We start from the raw sequence: 18,921 nt of genomic DNA, 5'->3' as shown, positions 1-18,921 counted from the left end.
TTTGGAGTGGGTAAAACTTGCCCAGCCTAAGTGGCATTAACTAAGTCAAGGCCAAGTATACCAGTTGTCAGAGACTGAAAGGAAGATGGATCTTAAATGAAGGTGACAATATGTCTCACTTCTCTTTGAGGGACCTTTACTGTAAACCTAGTCATAGAATAAATGTCATTATTTGTTAAGTAGGAAGTAAACAGGCTTCCCTGGTGGCTCAGACAGTAAAGAATCTGCTTGCAATGAAGGAGACCAAGGTTCAATCCCCGGGTTGGGAAGATTCCCTGGAGAAGGGAATGGCAACCCACACCAGTATTATTTCCTGGAGAATTCCATAAACAGAGGAGCCTTGTAGGCTACAGTCCATGGGGTCACAACGAGTCAGACACAACTGAGCAGCTAAAACACTAGGTCACCATGGAGCACTGAGCAGAGTTCCCTGTGCTATATGGTAGGTTCTCATTAGTTATCTATTTTATACATAGTATCAGCAGTATATATTTATTAATCCCTCTCTCCCAATTTCTCTTTGGTATTGATACTTTTGTTCTTTCCATCTGTGTCTCTAATTCTGCTTTGTAAATATGACCATTTATACCATTTTTTTTTTCAGATTCAACATATATACATTAATAAATGGTATTTGTTTTTCTCTTTCTGACTTACTTCAGTCTATATGACAGTATGTAGGCCCATCCATGTCTCTACAAATGACCCAATTTCAGCCTTATTATGGCTGAAATTATATATTTTTATATATATTTGTATTACAACTTCTTTATCCAATCCCCTGTTGATGGACATTTAGGTTGCTTCTGTGTCTTGGCTATTGTAAATAGTGCTACAGTGAACACTGGGGTGCAAGTGTCTTTTTGAATTATGGTTTTCTGTGGGCATATGCCTAGTAGTGGGATTACTGGGTCACATGAGAGATATTCCATATTCCTGGATAGGAAGAATCAATATTGTGAAAATGACTGTACTACCAAATGCAATCTACAGATTTAATGTGATCCCTATCAAATTACCAATGGCATTTTTCACATAACTAAAACAAAAAACTTCACAATTCATGTGGAAACACAAAAGACCCCAAATAGCCATGGTAGTCTTGAGAAAGAAGAATGGAGCTGGAAGAATCAACTTTCCTGACTTCAGATTATACTACAAAGCCACAGTCATCAAGACAGTATGGTACTGGCACAAAAACAGAAATATAGACCAATGGAACAAGATAGAAAGCCCCAAAATAAACCCACCCACCTATGGGTACCTTATTCTTGACAAAGGAGGCAAGAGTATACAATGGGGCAAAGACAGCCTCTTCAATAAGCGGTGCTGGAAAACTGGACAGCTACATGTAAAAGAATTAAATTAGAACACTTCCTAACACCATACATAAAGATAAACTCAAAATGGATTAAAGATCTAAATGTAAGACCAGAAACTATAAAACTCTTAGAGGAAAATATAAGTAGAACACTTGATGACATAAATCAAAGCAAGATCCTCTATGACCCACCTCCTAGAGTAATGGATATAAAAACAAAAGTAAACAAGTGGGGCCTGATTAAACTTAAAAGCTTTTGCACAGCAAATGAAACTGTAAACAAGGTGAAAAGATAATCCTCAGAATAGGAGAAAGTCATAGTAAATGAAACATCTGACAAAGGATTAATTTCCAAATTGAGCTCATACAACTCAATACCAGAAAAACAAACAACCCAGTCAAAAAGTGGGAAAAAGACCTAAACAAACATTTCTTCAAAGAAGACATACAGATGGCTAACAGACACATGAAAAGATGCTCAACATTGCTCATTATTAGAGAAATACAAATCAAAACTACAATGAGATATCATCTCACACTGGCAGAATGGCCATCATCCAAAAGTCTACAAACAATAAATGCTGGAGAGGGTGTGGAGAAAAGAGAATGCTCTTGCACCGTCGGTGGGAATATAAATTGATACAGCCACTATGGAAGATGGTATGGAGATTCCTTAAAAATCTAGGAATAAACCATCGTATGACCTAGCAATCCCAGTCCTAGGCATATGCCCCGAGGAAACCAAAAGTGAAAAAGTCACATGAACCCCATTGTTCATTGCAGCACTGTTTACAATAGTTAGAACGTGGAAGCAACTTAGATGTCAATCTACAGATGAATGGATAAAGGAGTTGTGGTACATATACACAATGGAATATTACTTAGCCTTACAAAAAGGAATGCATTTGAGTCAGTTCTAATGAGGTGGATGAACCTAGAGCCTATTATACAGCATGAAATAAGTCAAAAAGAGAAAGATAAATATTGTATACTAACGAATATATATGGAATCTAGAAAGATGGTTCTGAAGAATTTATTTACAGGGCAGCAATGGAGAAACAGACATAGAGAACAGACTTGTGGACATGGGGAGAGGAGAGAAGAGGGGGAGATGTATGGAAAGAGTAACATGGAAACTTATATTATCATATGTAAAATAGATGGCCAATGGGAATTTGCTGTATGACTCAGGAAACTCAAATGGGGCTCTGTATCAACCTAGAGGGGTGGGATGGGGAGGGATGGGAGGGAGGTTCAAGAGGGAGGGGACATATGTATACCTACGGCTGATTCATATTCATGTTTGACAGAAAATAACAAAATTCTATAAAGCAATTATAAAAAATAAACAAATTTTTTAAAAAGCAAAAAAAAAAAAAAAAATTCCTTGACTCTTCATTGTCTATGGGAGATGATCCAAATACATCTGAAAGGCATTTAGTCAATTATTTACAACTACCTTTATTTATTTACATAAATAAATGTATTTACATCTACCTTAAAATCTCAACATGTGGCCATGTTCATGCTTCTCACACTGTTGCCGCAATCTACATCCCAAGTCCTTCTTCCCTATTTACAATCCCCATGCTTCCTCCACTGCCTCTGTATAACTTTTATCTTCTTCATTCAGTGAACTCCTGCCTTCCATCTATTGCTCCCCTTAGGGTAGCATCCATTCTGAGGTTTTCTTAGGTGCTCATAGACTTGCAGCTTCTCTGATACTTTCACATAATGTCTTTATTATGTGTTTATATGGCTGTCTTCTGCTAGACTCTGTCCTTTGAAGGGAGGGACTTTGTATTAAAATTATTTATATCTACTTCACTGTGTAGCCCTACTATGGTTCTTATTAAGAGCTGTTCAATGGATTTTTTTTTAAGTCAAAAGGTGAACTTTAAAGGTTATAGTATTTTTCATGGTTTATAAAGAGCTTCTTTTTCATTAATATATAGTCAAGCAATGAGAATATTTTATATATTTTTGAAAAAATTCCATGTTACAGAGATTGAGTCATACTTAAGAGGTCTCTAAATGCACAAAATTTGAAAAGTAATAGATCGGACAAAAGCATCTGTATTGTAAAGATTTCCATGTTTCTGGAATATATAATTGGTGATGAAAGTATTAAAGATTTCCTTTTGGGTGTAATAAATAATAATTGTCAAAGAAAGTTTTTGTTTAGTCTACATTTTTCTATACTTATATATAAGCTTCTTCTATGCTTATAAATAAGCTTCTATACTTGTATATAAGCTTATTTGAAGTTATATTAAACTCTAAATATTTTTATTTTAAACAAGATAAACTAAAAATTCAAATACCTTAAGAAATATAACATGCACCATCGAAGGACCTGGCAGATTTGTAAATATCATCTCACTTGCACATCTTGTGGTATTCTAAGTACTAGAGGAATTTCTGGGATCCAGAAAATTCATAAAGTTTGATTTTTTTGTGGGTGAAAATGAGTGAAATTTATCTCAGTAAAAAGAGCTAAATTAGGTTAAACATCCTGCATTGTCTGTCCTAATAGGTGATTTCCTAGCTCTTCCTTCTAAATAAAAAATTGAGGGGAAATTAAAATTATAGATTCCTAGACCAGTCATCCAGAAATTATGAATTGAGATATCTAGTATGGAGCATCAAAAATCTCTGTCTTAACCATCATTTAACCAATTATTTAAATCATCACAGAAGTTTTGGAAATACTTGCATAAGTAAAATTTGAATGGTTTTTGTTTGGTTTTCTTTAAATGATCTGGTAACAGAATGTGAGTATACTGACTTTCCTTGGTTCTAGGTAATTTCACAGTCAGCATCTTTGCTGTAGAGATCTTTGCCTCAGCATTTTTGTCCCAAACATTTACTTGTAACGAATTGGCCATCAGGCAGTTTTGCAATAAAGATAAAACAGTGAAAATGTAAGATGAGACATTAAAGACGACATAAAGAAACATGAGAAATAAATAACAAAATTAATAAGACTTTATTGTGAAACATGAAATATTTGAATACATTTAAAATATGTATAGACTCATGACAATATTATACAAACAAAAGATTTTATTTAGAGGCTGTGCTAAGCCTTTGTCTTCCAAGTCTTTTGTTCATAGTATTTCATACATTCTTTTTGGCATTTTGTTTTTCTGGCTTCTTGTTTCAACTTTTCTTTTAGCACCACACTTTCACTAAAATTTCTTTCTTCATTACAAGATGTATCAGTTTCCAAACATTCAGTTCAGTTCAGTTCAGTTCAGTTGCTCAGTTGTGTCCGACTCTTTGTGACCCCATGAATCGCAGCACGCCAGACCTCCCTGTCCATCACCAACTCCTGGAGTTCACTCAAACTCATGTCCATCGAGTCGGTGATGCCATCCAGCCATCTCATCCTCTGTCGTCCCCTTCTCCTCCTGCCCCCAGTCCCTCCCAGCATCAGGGTCTTTTCCAATGAGTCAACTCTTCACAGGAGGTGGCCAAAATATTGGAGTTTCAGCTTTAGCATCAGTCCTTCCAATGAACACCCAGGACTGATCTCCTTTAGGATGGAATGGTTGGATCTCCTTGCAGTCCAAAGGACTCTCAAGAGTCTTCTCCAATACCACAGGTCAAAAGCATCCATTCTTCGGCACTCAGCTTTCTTCACAGTCCAACTCTCACATCTATACATGACCACAGGAAAAACCATAGCCTTGACTAGACGGACCTTTGTTGGCAAGGTAATATCTCTGTTTTTGAATATGCTATCTAGGTTGGTCATAACTTTCCTTCCAAGGAGTAAGCGTCTTTTAATTTCATGGCTGCAGTCATCATCTGCAGTGATTTTGGAGCCCAGAAAAATAAAGTCTGACACTGTTTCCACTGTTTCCCCATCTATTTCCCATGAAGTGATGGGACCAGATGCCATGATCTTCGTTTTCTGAATGTTGAGCTTTAAGCCAACTGTTTCACTCTCCTCTTTCACCTTCATCAAGAGGCTCTTTAGTTCCTCTTCACTTTCTGCCATAAGGGTAGTGTCATCTGCATATCTGAGGTTATTGATATTTCTCCTGGCAATCTTGATTCCAGCTTGTGCTTCTTCCAGCTCAGCATTTCTCATGATGTACTCTGCATATAAGTTAAATAAGCAGGGTGACAATATACAGCCTTGACGTACTCCTTTTCCTACTTGGAACCAGTCTGTTGTTCCATGTCCAGTTCTAACTGTTGCTTCCTGACCTGCATATAGGTTTCTCAAGAGGCAGGTCAGGTGGTCTGGTATTCCCATCTCTTTCACATCAGGAGGCATATTTGTAACTGAGCTTCATTTTGCATTGTAAAGACCTCTGTACAATTGTTTACTCCTGGCATACTGTCTCATATCCTGTGATTAATGTTTCATAGATCTATGGAAAATGTGGGTTCAACTCTGTGCCTTCAGCATCTTTGACCTTTTTCTCCTAAAATATAGCATTTCAGAAAAAAATAAAAAACAAAATTCATTGGGCAAATCATTATCATCTGTCCACTCAAAAAAGCCATCAATAATGTCACTAACTGAAAGCAATGCTCACTCATTTCAGCTAGTTGATACCCTACTGTCAACCAGTTCTTTTACCTTTCTTGACAAAATTGCCTTATGGCCAATAGGTTATTTTTTCGCTCTTGATCTCTTTCTCCTCCAGTGTAGTGTGCTTGGAAATAAGGAACCAACTCTTGGAGCAAGTCATTGTCATCTGTCAGCTTGATAAAGCCATCAGTACTGTCACAAACTGTAGGAAGTGCTCATATATTTCAACCAGTTAAAACCAAATTGTCAAAACAAAAACTGTCAACTAGTTATTTTATCTTTCATGAGCAAAATTGCATTATGGCCAAGTAGTTATGGGTTCAAAATATTTGCAGCAAAAGTGCTTGCAGCCAAGATGCTTATTCTGAAAACACTGAACATAATAACCTAGTAGAGAGAGAGAATTCACCTTATTTACATGCAAATTCATGATATGAACCAGTTTTCTAGTGGCTTGATTCTTCCATATAACCACATATAAGCCCAGCTTCTTCCCCTTATATTCAGGTTGCTGTTGCTGCTGCTGCTAAGTCGCTTCAGTCGTGTCCGACTCTGTGTGACCCCGTAGACGGCAGCCCACCAGGCTCTGCCTTCTCTGGGATTCTCCAGGCAAGAGTACTAGAGTGGGTTGCCATTGCCTTCTCCATATATTCAGGTTAGGCAACACCTAGAACAATGAAAACACATGAGGGACATTGAATGTAGTCTTGTCAGAAGATAATAATGAATGCATTTTATTATTGTCTCTTAGGTTTTGAGCAGTCCAACAGAAAGAAAACTTCATGGATTTTATTTAACCCAAGAGTTCCCTATGTTAATACATTTCAGAAACTTTTCCTGAGCTCCTTCACCCTCAACAGCTATTAATGTTCTATGCAAACAGTGCTTTAGAAAACAAATTTTGGAAAATGCTTGAAAAAATTATACTGTTGCGTGTGATGGCATAACAGACACTTAAATGTAAAAATGTCAAAAAAAGTAGTTGTATAGATTTCTAATGAAGGAGTACCCATTTATTCACCTTTTACTTTAGTAAAGTTTAGCATAGATCATTTTCTCTATTTTAGCATATCAGTAAATTGAGGCATAATACTTACTTTCCTTTCTTTGAATTACTTTTTAAGCACACTTATTTCCCAAGGAAGTCAGTAGAAGCTAGTAACAAATTTTTCATAGATATACTCATGAAGCAATATATATTCTTGAAGAAATGTTATAGGGTCTCAGTGGAGTCTATATATCAAATGGTTTTGCAAATTTCTTTTTCAGAGACTATGTACTCTTGGTGAACCACGAAGCATTTATTACCCAAATAATGACTAAACCAAAGTTATTATAGTAAAACTCTATACTTATTAGATATATTTTGGATTTTTGTCTATAACTATATATGATTAAATATTATTCTTAAAATGTGACTACTATGTTTTTTAAAAAAATAAGAATCTTAATGGTAGAGACAACTGTAAGTTTTTAAACTGGATAAATGATAATTCATCATTTGTTCCTATAAAAGAATGCAGCCAACATTCTTTAAAAATCTGCTATATGCAACTGGTTGGAAGTTTTAAAAAAAACCTGCAATTTCTTTTTTGATATAATGGAAAGCAAGGAACCAGAAAGTTTTTAATGATTTGAATTCTGAATTCAAGTACAGTAAATTAGTTTGTGTATGGACATAGAAGTTTAGAAGACAGGTTTTTTTTTTTTGGTAAATAAGAAGGCAGAAGCAGCTCTTCCGTTACTCTTAACATTCAACAATAGGAAAAGAAAATATAAAGAATGAATAAAAAATGTTTCAAATTTAGCCAAAAGTGTCAGGTAACAGAGCATCAACACACTTAGCAGACCTCTAACTACCAGAGTTTTGGATAAGCTCCCAGCTTTAGAAGTTGGATGCAGCTGGTATGATATTTGCCAAAATTGATGGAAGCTCCAAGAATGTTCTAAAAAAAAGCCTTTTGTTTATAAAGATGGAAATGTTCCTTCTTCTCCATACATAGTTCTCCTTTTTCTCCAGGGTCACTTAATTCCTAAAATCTGTTACTATAGCACATTTAATAATTTATTTTGCAGTATTGTAAACACAGCGATAAACTAAAAAACAAAACTGTGGACCAGAATCTTTATGAAAGCATAAGAAAATTTCAGATACAGTTGAAAGTAGAATTTCTATTCCCCCACGTATGTCTACTCCAGTATCCTTGCCTGGAGAATCCTATGGACAGAGGAGCCTGGCTGGCTATAGTCCATAGGGTCACACAGAGCTGGACATGACGGAAGCAACTTAGCATGCGTGCATGCATGTATGTCTAAATTTCTAGTAAGTAAATGCATATACAGATTTGGGTGCAAAACCTCTTCCTTTTCTAATGTATATCATTGTTCTTCATCCCTTCTTAAGGGAAATTTTAAGAAAATAAGATATAATTTATAGTTTTCATTCAGATTTATTATATTAAAAGCTACTGTTGGGGAAAAAGGTCTCATGATGAGTCTATAAACACAACTCCAATTTACTATATAAGCTTGACTGAGCAGAATTCTAGCTTAAATTTGTATATTTTACATATTTAAATTAGGTAAACATAGTTCAAAGTTTAGAAAGGATTATATTTAAATACTAGTACAATATTTCTGGACCTCAAATCATAATAATCAAAGTTGATTTTTTTCGAAATTGTTATTTGAAATGGCAATAAGCATTCTAGTTGAATTAAGTGTCACTGAAGAGTCTCCTATCACTAGAAAATATTGTGTATAAAACTGTTGATTGAAAATGTGAAATAATTAAAAGCATAGAAATTATGACAAATACCTTTTTTAAATGAAAACTCATCTGGTAATGCATTCCAAAGAATCAGATTTAACATAAAATTATTTTACCTCTGTTCAAATGCACCTAAAATATTCATTGATGCCAATATGTTTTGTGAAACATTTTGAAAAGTTCTGATGCCTACATATAAGTATTTTTATTTGACTCTGTATAATAGGCTCCAGTTTCATCTACCTCATTAGAACTGATTCAAATGAGTTCTTTTTAATGGCTGAGTAATATTCCATTGTGTATATGTACCACTGCTTTCTTATCCATTCATCTGCTGATGGACATCTAGGTTGCTTCAATGTCCTGGCTATTATAAGCAGTGCTTCAACGAACATTGGTGAAGTAAGCCAGAAAGAAAAACACCAATACAGTATTCAGTTCAGTTCAGCCACTCAGTCCTGTCCGACTCTTTGCGACCCATGAATTGCAGCACACCAGGCCTCCCTGTCCATCACCAACTCCCGGAGTTCACTCAAACTCATGTCCATCGAGTCAGTGATGCCATCCAGCTATCTCATCCTCTGTCGTCCCCTTCTGCTCCTGCCCCAATCCCTCCCAGCATCAGGGTCTTTTCCAATGAGTCAACTCTTCACATGAGGTGGCCAAAGTATTGGAGTTTCAGCTTTAGCATCAGTCCTTCCAGTGAACACCCAGGACTGATCTCCTTTAGGATGGAATGGTTGGATCTCCTTGCAGTCCAAGGGACTCTCAAGAGTCTTCTCCAACACCACAGTTCAAAAGCATCAATTCTTCAGCGCTCAGCCTTCTTCACAGTCCAACTCTCACATCCATACATGACCACTGGAAAAACCATAGACTTGACTAGACGGACCTTTGTTGGCAAGGTAATGTCTCTGCTTTTGAATATGCTATCTACGTTGGTCATAACTTTCCTTCCAAGGAGCAAGCGTCTTTTAATTTCATGGCTGCAGTCATCATCTGCGGTGATTTTGGAGCCCCCAAAAATAAAGTCTGACACTGTTTCCCCTGTTTCCCCATCTATTTCCCAGGAAGTGATGGGACCAGATGCCATGATCTTTGTTTTCTGAATGTAGAGCTTTAAGCCAACTGTTTCACTCTCCTCTTTCACTTTCATTAAGAGGCTTTTTAGTTCCTCTTCACTTTCTGCCACAAGGGTAGTGTCATCTGCATACCTGAGGTTACTGTTATTTCTCCTGGCAATCTTGATTCCAGCTTGTGCTTCTTCCAGCCCAGTGTTTCTCATGATGTACTCTGCATATAAGTTAAATAAACAGGGTGACAATATACAGCCTTGACGTACTCCTTTTCCTATTTGAAACTAGTCTGTTATTCCATTTCCAGTTCTAACTGTTGCTTCCTGACCTGCATATAGGTTTCTCAAGAGGCAGATCAGGTGGTCTGGTATTCCCATCTCTTTCAGAATTTTCCACAGTTTATTGTGATCCACACAGTCAAAGGCTTTGGCATAGTCAATAAAGCAGAAATGGATGTTTTTCTGGAACTCTCTTGCTTTTTCCATGATCCAGCGGATGTTGGCAATTTGATCTCTGGTTCTTCTGCCTTTTCTAAAACCAGCTTGAACATCTGGAAGTTCACGGTTCATGTATTGCTGAAGCCTGGCTTGGAGAATTTTGAGCATTACTTTACTAGCATGTGAGATGAGAGCAATTGTGCAGTAGTTTGAGCATTCTTTGGAGAAGGCAATGGCACCCCACTCCAGTACTCCTGCCTGGAAAATCCCATGGACAGAGGAGCCTGGTAGGCTGCAGTCCATGGGGTCACTGAGGGTCGACACGACTGAGCAACTTAGCTTTCACTTTTCACTTTCATGCATTGGAGAAGGAAATGGCAACCCACTCCAGTGTTCTTGCCTGGAGAATCCCAGGGACGGGAGAGCCTGGTGGGCTGCCGTCTATTGGGTCACACAGAGTCGGACACGACTGAAGTGACTTAGCAGTAGCAGTTGAGCATTCTTTGGCATTGCCTTTCTTTAGGATTGGAATGATGCATATATATGGAATTTAGAAAGATGGTAATGATAACCCTATATGTGAGACAGCAAATGAGACACAGGTGTATAGAACAGTCTTTTGGACTCTGTGGGAGAAGGTGAGGGTGGGATGATTTGTGAGAATAGCATTGAAACATGTTATTCACGTATTATCATATGTGAAACAGATCGCCAGTCCAGGTTCGATGCATGAGACAGGGTACTCAGGGCTGGTGCACTGGGATGACCCAGAGGGATAGGATGGGGAGGGAGGTGGGAGGGGGGTTCAGGATGGTGAACACATGTACACCCATGACAGATTCATGAAAATGTATGGCAAAACCCCTACAATATTGTAAAGTAATTAGCCTCCAATTAAATAAATAAAATTTTTTAAAAATTTTTAAAGAAAATATTTTTAGATATGTGCATATTGATAAGTTCTCAGAGTATTTTAGATCAAATTGATATAATTCACTTTTAAAATAGTCTATATGACCTCAGCATTGTACTTATAAATGTTCTCACCTATTCAAAAATTGACTACAATCTGCCATGACACAGGATAGGGAAAATAATCTATCTTGTGTCAGGTATAGGACCAAATCATGAGTTGTCTTGAGAGCCAAGTAGAAGACTTCAGAATTAAGATCGTATATACCTGAACAGGGCAAATGACTTGATGAAAATACAACTCTGTCTGATGAAATATGGGTGGCAGAGAATATAGTAGAAATATAAAATTGGGACAAATAGTAATAGAAGTCCTGAGATATAGTTGACGGAGTTACATTGTTCCCAATGTTTTGATACTTTATTATCAATTATTGCCCATGGTTCTGTATTTTGAAAAGCTTAAATGACTATATTTATCAAGTAATCTGTTTATATTTTTTAATCATTTGATAATTACACCCTGAGTTAGTATAATTCCAGGCCCCTTTAAAACCAAACAAATGAATAAACAAAAATGACCGGATATCTGTATCATTTTATGGAAAAGACATATAAAATTTCCATTAAGCTTTTGGAAACATTGATAATTGCCAGTGGATACTCATTCAAATCCTCAAAGACCCTAAAAAGGAATTTTGACTTCATGTTAGCAATCACATGTATAGAGGGGAGGGCAAAAATGACAGTGAGAGATTAAGTTTGATTTTGAAACAACTGATCTCGAGAAATAGTGAGAAAAAGATAAAAAATAGAACATTAGTTTTCTTTAAAAAATTTAAAAGATAATCTGGAAGCAAATATATGTATAAGCACTATATGTATAAGGCAACTGAGACTTCCTGTGATTATAATGATTTTGTTTTCTCAACATTATATTAATAATGTCTAATAAAAATAGACAAAAAAGGAAACTAATGGGGCTTCTGTTGTCAAACAGTGATCCAGAGATAAGTATTTCTCTAGGTATGACCATATCAATGCTTCTATTAAGAAAAAGAATCCTTCTTTATTCTCATGTACCTATGTATGGTACCCATAATAAATGTGCAACAAATGTTTGATTATGGTTTTGTGATGAATAATATAGACATTTAATTTAGGGTGGATTTTAACATATTGACTATCTCTAGTACATATTATTGCCTCAGCATTATCTCAGAGTTGTTCGTTATATTTCTTTCATTGTATTTATAGTATCTTGGAATACAGTGTTACCATTTTCTGTCTGAGGTATGATGAAATTATGACCTCCATTGTGATACATTTTTGCCTTCGGTTTGTTAATCACTGCTCTTGGATATTGTCGATTTACGTTTCTCAGCATGTGTGCACCCATTTTTATCCTCCAACTTCTACCAATTGAGACAGATAAATAGAAAGCTGAATGGTCTCCTTGGTGAGCCTATAGTACAATAATGAGTCACTAACAAAGGGTGGATGTGGAAAAATGTGAACTTGTACTAAACTGTATAACCCAATTCGTCCCTGAATAACTGTCTTGACCATAAGTAAAATATTGAATGAAAACAAATATGGATTGGTTTAAATGAAATCACTGTTGGGACATCCCAAAATAATAATTTGGATGTCTTTTTAGCTTTAAAAAGTATTATGATTTAAGAAATTCACTTTCTTTCATGAGATGTTTAAAAATACTTTGAGTTTATTTTCTAAGTCTTTTTCAGTGAACAAGTCCAACTATCTTTAGCTTAATGTATAAAACACATTTTGGTGCAGTCAATGTATCTCACTATAATTATCTGTAGTGTATTTTTCCATGAAACAAAAGAGAAATTAGTTTTATAATAATGGTTTTTTCTAAGTAAAATAATGAGGACTGGCTACACAAGAAACACTTGCCAATTTTTTGCAAATGTTTTTAACTAAATCTCAAGAGATTTCTCTTTAATGAGAAACAAACTCCCACCTACTAAAATTCTCCGAAACAAAGTAAGCACCTCTAATGGAATGATTTTATCCAAGAGGTCAAAGAAAGAACATTTTCCATTTTCTCTAAATTTTCTCTTCCATAAATAATAGTTTTAGAAAAAGTGAAAATATTTATTGTCTAGTTATGTCAATGTTTTAGACATCAGATTGTGCCTTACTTGAACTTTTGAAAATGGTTACAATTTCGACCCATCTCAAATCGTATCTGGTTTGAGATTATCGATTGTAGTGAGCCCTTTTTTTTGGTTTCTCTAGATATTTTAATGCCATTTGTATATATTTGTTATACTATTAAAGTACATATATTTTCCTAATTTTAAAGACTGTTTAAAACAGGTGAGAAAACATATGAAAGAAGAATATAGAAAGCATTTTATTTGTAGTATTTATTTTAGTGAGAAGAAGAATTTCATAAAAGCTCATGAAGTAAGGCTCCCCATATTTAAAATGGATCTCTCTCTTAGATGTCTCTAAAACATTTTTTATGAAGCTGTGAGCTACTGGGAAAGAATTTGAAAGCAACAGTGAGCAGAGGACAAATAGAATTAGCAATAAGCCACACGGGTAGAGAAATGAATCACAGTCCAAAAGGAAAAGACTTTACAATAACAATTCTATATGAGAGAGTACAAGGAAAGAGGCTTCCACAATAATAGTCCCTTTGAAGTTAATTAAAATTACTTTTTAAGTGAAGATTGAAAAAAATTATCATTTTATTAAGGTATCTATTTGAAGATCTGCTTTATTGCATTGGATACTAATTAATACTACAGAAAAGCCTAGATGATGAATTAAACTAAGATACCTTTTTCTCCCAAATAAAATTTAAGGTAATTTTTGGCTGGGGCTATCCGGTTTTGTTTTGGTTTGGTTTTATTACAGAATATTTAAGATAGATAGAGTGTATGCCAATTATTTTACTTTGAAGAAATTCTTTTTTTTTTTTTTTGCCAGTTCGGACTGAGTTGTGATGTGTGATGAAAGGAGTTATATATATCTTTTGAGCTTTTCTAAAATTATCATTTGAAAATATATTAAGAAAAAGAAAATGGATAATTATCTATCTTTTAAAAAGGTTGTGTTTAGCTATTATTATTTAAAGATGCATCATATAGTTAACCAATACAACTCTAAAATATATGTTGCTTTCTTCTCTTTTCTGATATTTCATACCTGCATTTAGTTTATTTTTTTAGCCATTGATATTCTGTTTCATGTTCATTCTTTTCTGCATAGAAATAACCTGCATGGCAATATATAATTTCATTATTTCATTCACAAACAACCTCTGCATTTTCTTGGTGCTTATCAGTGAAGACTACAGGAATTTTCAGAAAGTATTCCTGTTAAATCCATCATGATCTCACTTTTGTTAAAAAAAAAAAAAAAGTAAAGATTGCAGAAGATATACCAGCTGTACATAGGAATTTTGCAACATACCTAAAACATCAGTAAAAATCAGTATTTTTAACTGCAGATGATGAATCAGTAGACAGTGCTAGTTAGGTCATTTGATCCTTTAAAAAGAGAGAGACAAAAAAAGTTTAAAGAAAAGTATTGGGTTGGTCAAAAAAAATGTTTTGTAACATCTTATGAAAAAACCCAAACAAACTTTTTGGCCAACCCAATAGTATTCACACCCTCTAATGGGAAAAATTACCTTTGGTCTCACATAATCTATTCCTTCTTCAAAAATTCATTTCAGATTGTGTGCCTCAAAATTAGAAGCCATAAAAAAGTAGAAACACAGCAATTATTAACTGAAGATAATATGTTAACTTTTGTAAAATTGTAACCTAAAATAACACCTTGCTACTAGACATCGACATGGATAGTGTACATCACACTGTTATAGGATGGCACTGGGATTAGGAATGTTATATGTTTAATGAGGAATGGAGACTTATGTGCTTTTAGTTTATTATTCTGAGTTTTCATATTATGCTAAACAGATTACTTAAAATACAGCTTTGGTTAACTACAAAGAAAAGCTCTATAAAATAAGTCATTTTAGGATATGTGATTGGGTGTGGTGTTGAACAGCAACTTTATGTTTTAGCATAAATTGTTAAATGGCTGGTAATCTCCACTGTGCATACTGGTTTTACACAGAAATTTTAAAAAGTAGGGTGAAAGCATATGATTTCACTTTAGGTGGAGCAGCCATTGAACTTTTCTCCACTGTGTTTCTCTCTTTCCACCCCTGCTCCAGCCAGGCAGGCTTTTAATTGCCAAATTGCCATTCATATTTCTATAATGTCTCAAATACACAGTATTTCAAGTGAATTATGTTTATAAGTAAAATGTCACATCCTTTGGATCAACTCTTCTTGTTACTTTACATTTTCTAAGAAGTTCTGTGCCATAAGAAGATTGTATTTATTTATTTATTTTTTTTCAGAGGGAAAATTGTTAAAAAGCATTTTGTGACTTAAGTAAAAAGAGATGTTCTTTATATTTTACAATCAAGAGAATTGAAATTCAGTTAAACTTCTTTTCTGTGGCTTAAATGTACATGCAATCACAATAATAAATGTTGCTTTGTTATAAGATGAGGATAAAGGAATAGATATTTCAATAAAATAATCCCAAATTTTGTTTTATAATGATAGCATTAAACAATGGTAATATTTCCATAACAAATACCCAGCTCATACTTTAATACTTGAATTATGTAGAAATCTGCCTGAGATAGGAGTCCTGTGCATTGTATGACACACATTCCATATTTGTTCATCTGGTTTCTGTAAATAGCGTATGAGAAACATTTTCACTTCTTTTGAGTTCATGGATTATCATGCATGTTGTGCTTCAAAGAATTTTTTTTAAGTACGATTCATACTAAAACCAAACCAAAAAACTGCATTAAAAGTTGAGGTACTTGCTTTTATCATTCTTATCTAAAATGTATAGAATCTTGTAGAAATACAAATGTAAGATCCTCATGGAGAATTGTCCCTCTTTATTTAAAGACTTACTAGAAGAACATATGGAGCATCTCTCTGCTGTTTCTCTTGTATCTTGATGATAATTTCTTGGGTAGTTAATCAGTTTTTACTTTTCCAATATGATCTAAGAATGTATTGAATTACTTGACTGACCTTTTCTGTGAATATAGGCATACTTTTGTAACAAATTGAGACCCGTACTCCTCTATATTTCTCCATACTACTTATGTGTTTGTAAATAAGTTGGAAATTTGAAGAATGGCTTTTCTTTTTCTGATATTTCTCTTTTTATTATTTTTTTGAAATGTCTTTAATTTTATGGAATTCCTTCTCTTTTTAAATTAATACTCACGTGTACTTCACCACTCTTTCATGCATTCAACCATCGGTTATTAAGCATCTGTCACTTACAGGCATGGTACTCAAGACTGAATTTAGAAGAATAAACTTGGTAGACATGGCCCCTGCCCATGAAATTGAGAGTTTGCTATGAGTGGTAATGTGAATGAAGATGTAAATATTGCTCTGGAAGGGCCTAGGAGGGACATGAGCGTAGACTGGATTGATTATGGGAAAACTTGCTAGAGGAAATTGTATTAAAAACTAAGAAATGAAGGGGGTCTTAGCTAATGATATGGATGATAAGGACTATGGAAGCAGAGAGGTTCAGAGAATATTTTGGGAGAAAGAAAGAACCTGGTATTTGTGAAGATTCTAAGGCAAAATAAACATGGCTAGGGTTTTCAGAGAACTTAGCTCCATGTGCCCAGTGTAGAAGGGGTGCAGGAACCCAGGGTTGAGGTATAAGCAAGTGTCAGATTATGCTGGGCTGTTTATACTGTAGGGTTTGGGCTTTATCCAGAGGAATCTAAAGCCATTAGGTTAAAGAAAAGTTTCCCACAATCATAGTTACTGTATGAAAATATTGCTGTTTTATGCCTTGGAAAATGGGCTGGTGGGTTCAAGCGACATTCTTTTCCATCCATTCTCTTTCCTGTTTTTCCAGATGATTATTATGTATCATCGAGTTTCTACGTGAACTGTTAGTAGCTATTCTCTGTCATCATTCCTAGCTGATCGTCTTACCTCCTGTTTACCTGACAAAATTGAAGCAGTAATGAAAGAATGTTGGTAAACTTCTACCTACCAGCATCGATATCTCCATTTTATACCACCTCTCCTATTCCAACACATGTACTTTCTTTATTCCTACCCAGGGCTTTGCTTTTCAGCCAACCTCATCCTTTCTTATCTACATAAATGATCTTTCCAGCAGTTCTTCTTTCTGTTACCCATTGTCCATTACCCTGTGCTATTTCTCTCATCTCAAAACAACTGTAGTAACAAACTCATCTTTGTTCTTTATACCATTAGCTACTACCTGTTTATCAAATGTAATCTCGCTGCTCTTCTGAGCCTGTGTTTGTGAAGTTTATAAATAACTTCTACTGAATCCAATGGTTCTCAATTTGTTTGATCTCTCAGCATCATGTGACATAGTCAATTATGTCTTCTTCCTGGAAACATTCTCTCTACTTGGCTCTCCAAATGCTACTGTCCCTTGGTTTGCCTTCTGACTTACTGGTCCCCCTTTTCTCAGTCTCTGTGGCTGGTTCCATCTTTTCCTGAACCCACTTGGAGTGCTCCAGCACTCAATCTGTGATTCTCTCCTCTCTCTACATTCAGCCCCCTAGTAAGCTGATTCAGCCTCACAATTTTACATATCTAAATCTGTCCACAAGGCTGTGGCTCCCCTTTGAATTAATGATACAACAGTACTGCTACAACACTTCCAGATGGATGTTCAATACACCTTAACATGTCATGTTCCTTAAGCTTGCATGTCCTGAGCTTCTAATATTCACCGTGCTCTTACTGAAAAAGAAAACAAAGTAAAAACAAAAATACAAAATACCTACTCACTCTTAATTTTCTCTGTCTTATATATTTCCGCCCAAACCTTTGTAGTCATCCTTAAGTCTTCTTTTTCTTACACTCCACATCCAGTTCATCTGGAATTCCTGTTGACTGTAGCTTCAGAACATAACCAGAATCAACCACTTCTCACCACTTATACTATCACTCACTCTGATCCAAGTTGCCATCATCTCTCACCTATATTATTGTAATACCCTCCTAACTGGTCTCTTTTATTGCTATTTTGATCTCCTACAGCCTATTCTCAGCACACCAGTCAGTATGAAGCTATTAAAATGTTAACTCATAACATGCTACTTTGTTCAGACCCTCTAATTAATGTGTCTTTATTTCACTCAAAATCGCAATCTCAGAGGCCTTACTATGGCTTATAAATTCTGACATAAATTTCTCCTTTGCTCATTAAATTTCAGATGTACTCACTTTTAAAACATTCTGCCACTTGAGGATTTTTTGCTTTCTATTCCCTCTGCTTCCCAGGTGGCTCATGGATAAAGAATTCGCCTGCCAATGCAGGAGACACAGGAGACTCAGGAGACGTGGTTTGATTCCTGAGTCAGGAAGATCCCCTGGAAGAGGGCATGGCAGCACACTCCAGTGTCCTTGCCTGGAGAATTCCATGGACAGAGGAGCCTGGTGGGCAACAGTCCATAGCATCAGACACAGCTGAGGCACTTAGCAGCACCCAATGCTCTTCCCTTGAGAAGTACATGACTTCTTATTTTATCAACAAGGAGCACCTTGTTGATATGAAGTCCATTGTGGTATTAGTTATTGAATGATAACATAGTACCCCAAATTGAGCAGCTTCAAATAGCAGTCATTTATTTTCTCACAGTTTCTCACAGTCTAGTCACGGCTTAGCTGTGTCCTCTGCACAGCTACAATCAAACTCCCAACACTAAAGTCACATCTAAGGCTTCATTATGTATCTTGATTTTCTATTTATGTCCCTG

At 35.4% G+C, this 18,921-nt stretch overlaps 1 protein-coding gene across 5 annotated transcripts in view; it reads left to right on the top strand.

The window, feature by feature from the left end:
- Window positions 1-18,921, top strand: part of AGMO (alkylglycerol monooxygenase) — a 408,240-nt gene that overhangs the window by 298,842 nt on the left and 90,477 nt on the right. The window lies entirely within an intron of this gene.

The sequence above is a fragment of the Bos indicus genome, chromosome 4 (assembly GCF_029378745.1).
Source record: "Bos indicus isolate NIAB-ARS_2022 breed Sahiwal x Tharparkar chromosome 4, NIAB-ARS_B.indTharparkar_mat_pri_1.0, whole genome shotgun sequence".
Taxonomy (NCBI): Eukaryota; Metazoa; Chordata; class Mammalia; order Artiodactyla; family Bovidae; genus Bos; species Bos indicus.
Note: the sequence above shows the minus strand (reverse complement) of the source record. Positions and strands in the feature narration are given on the sequence as shown.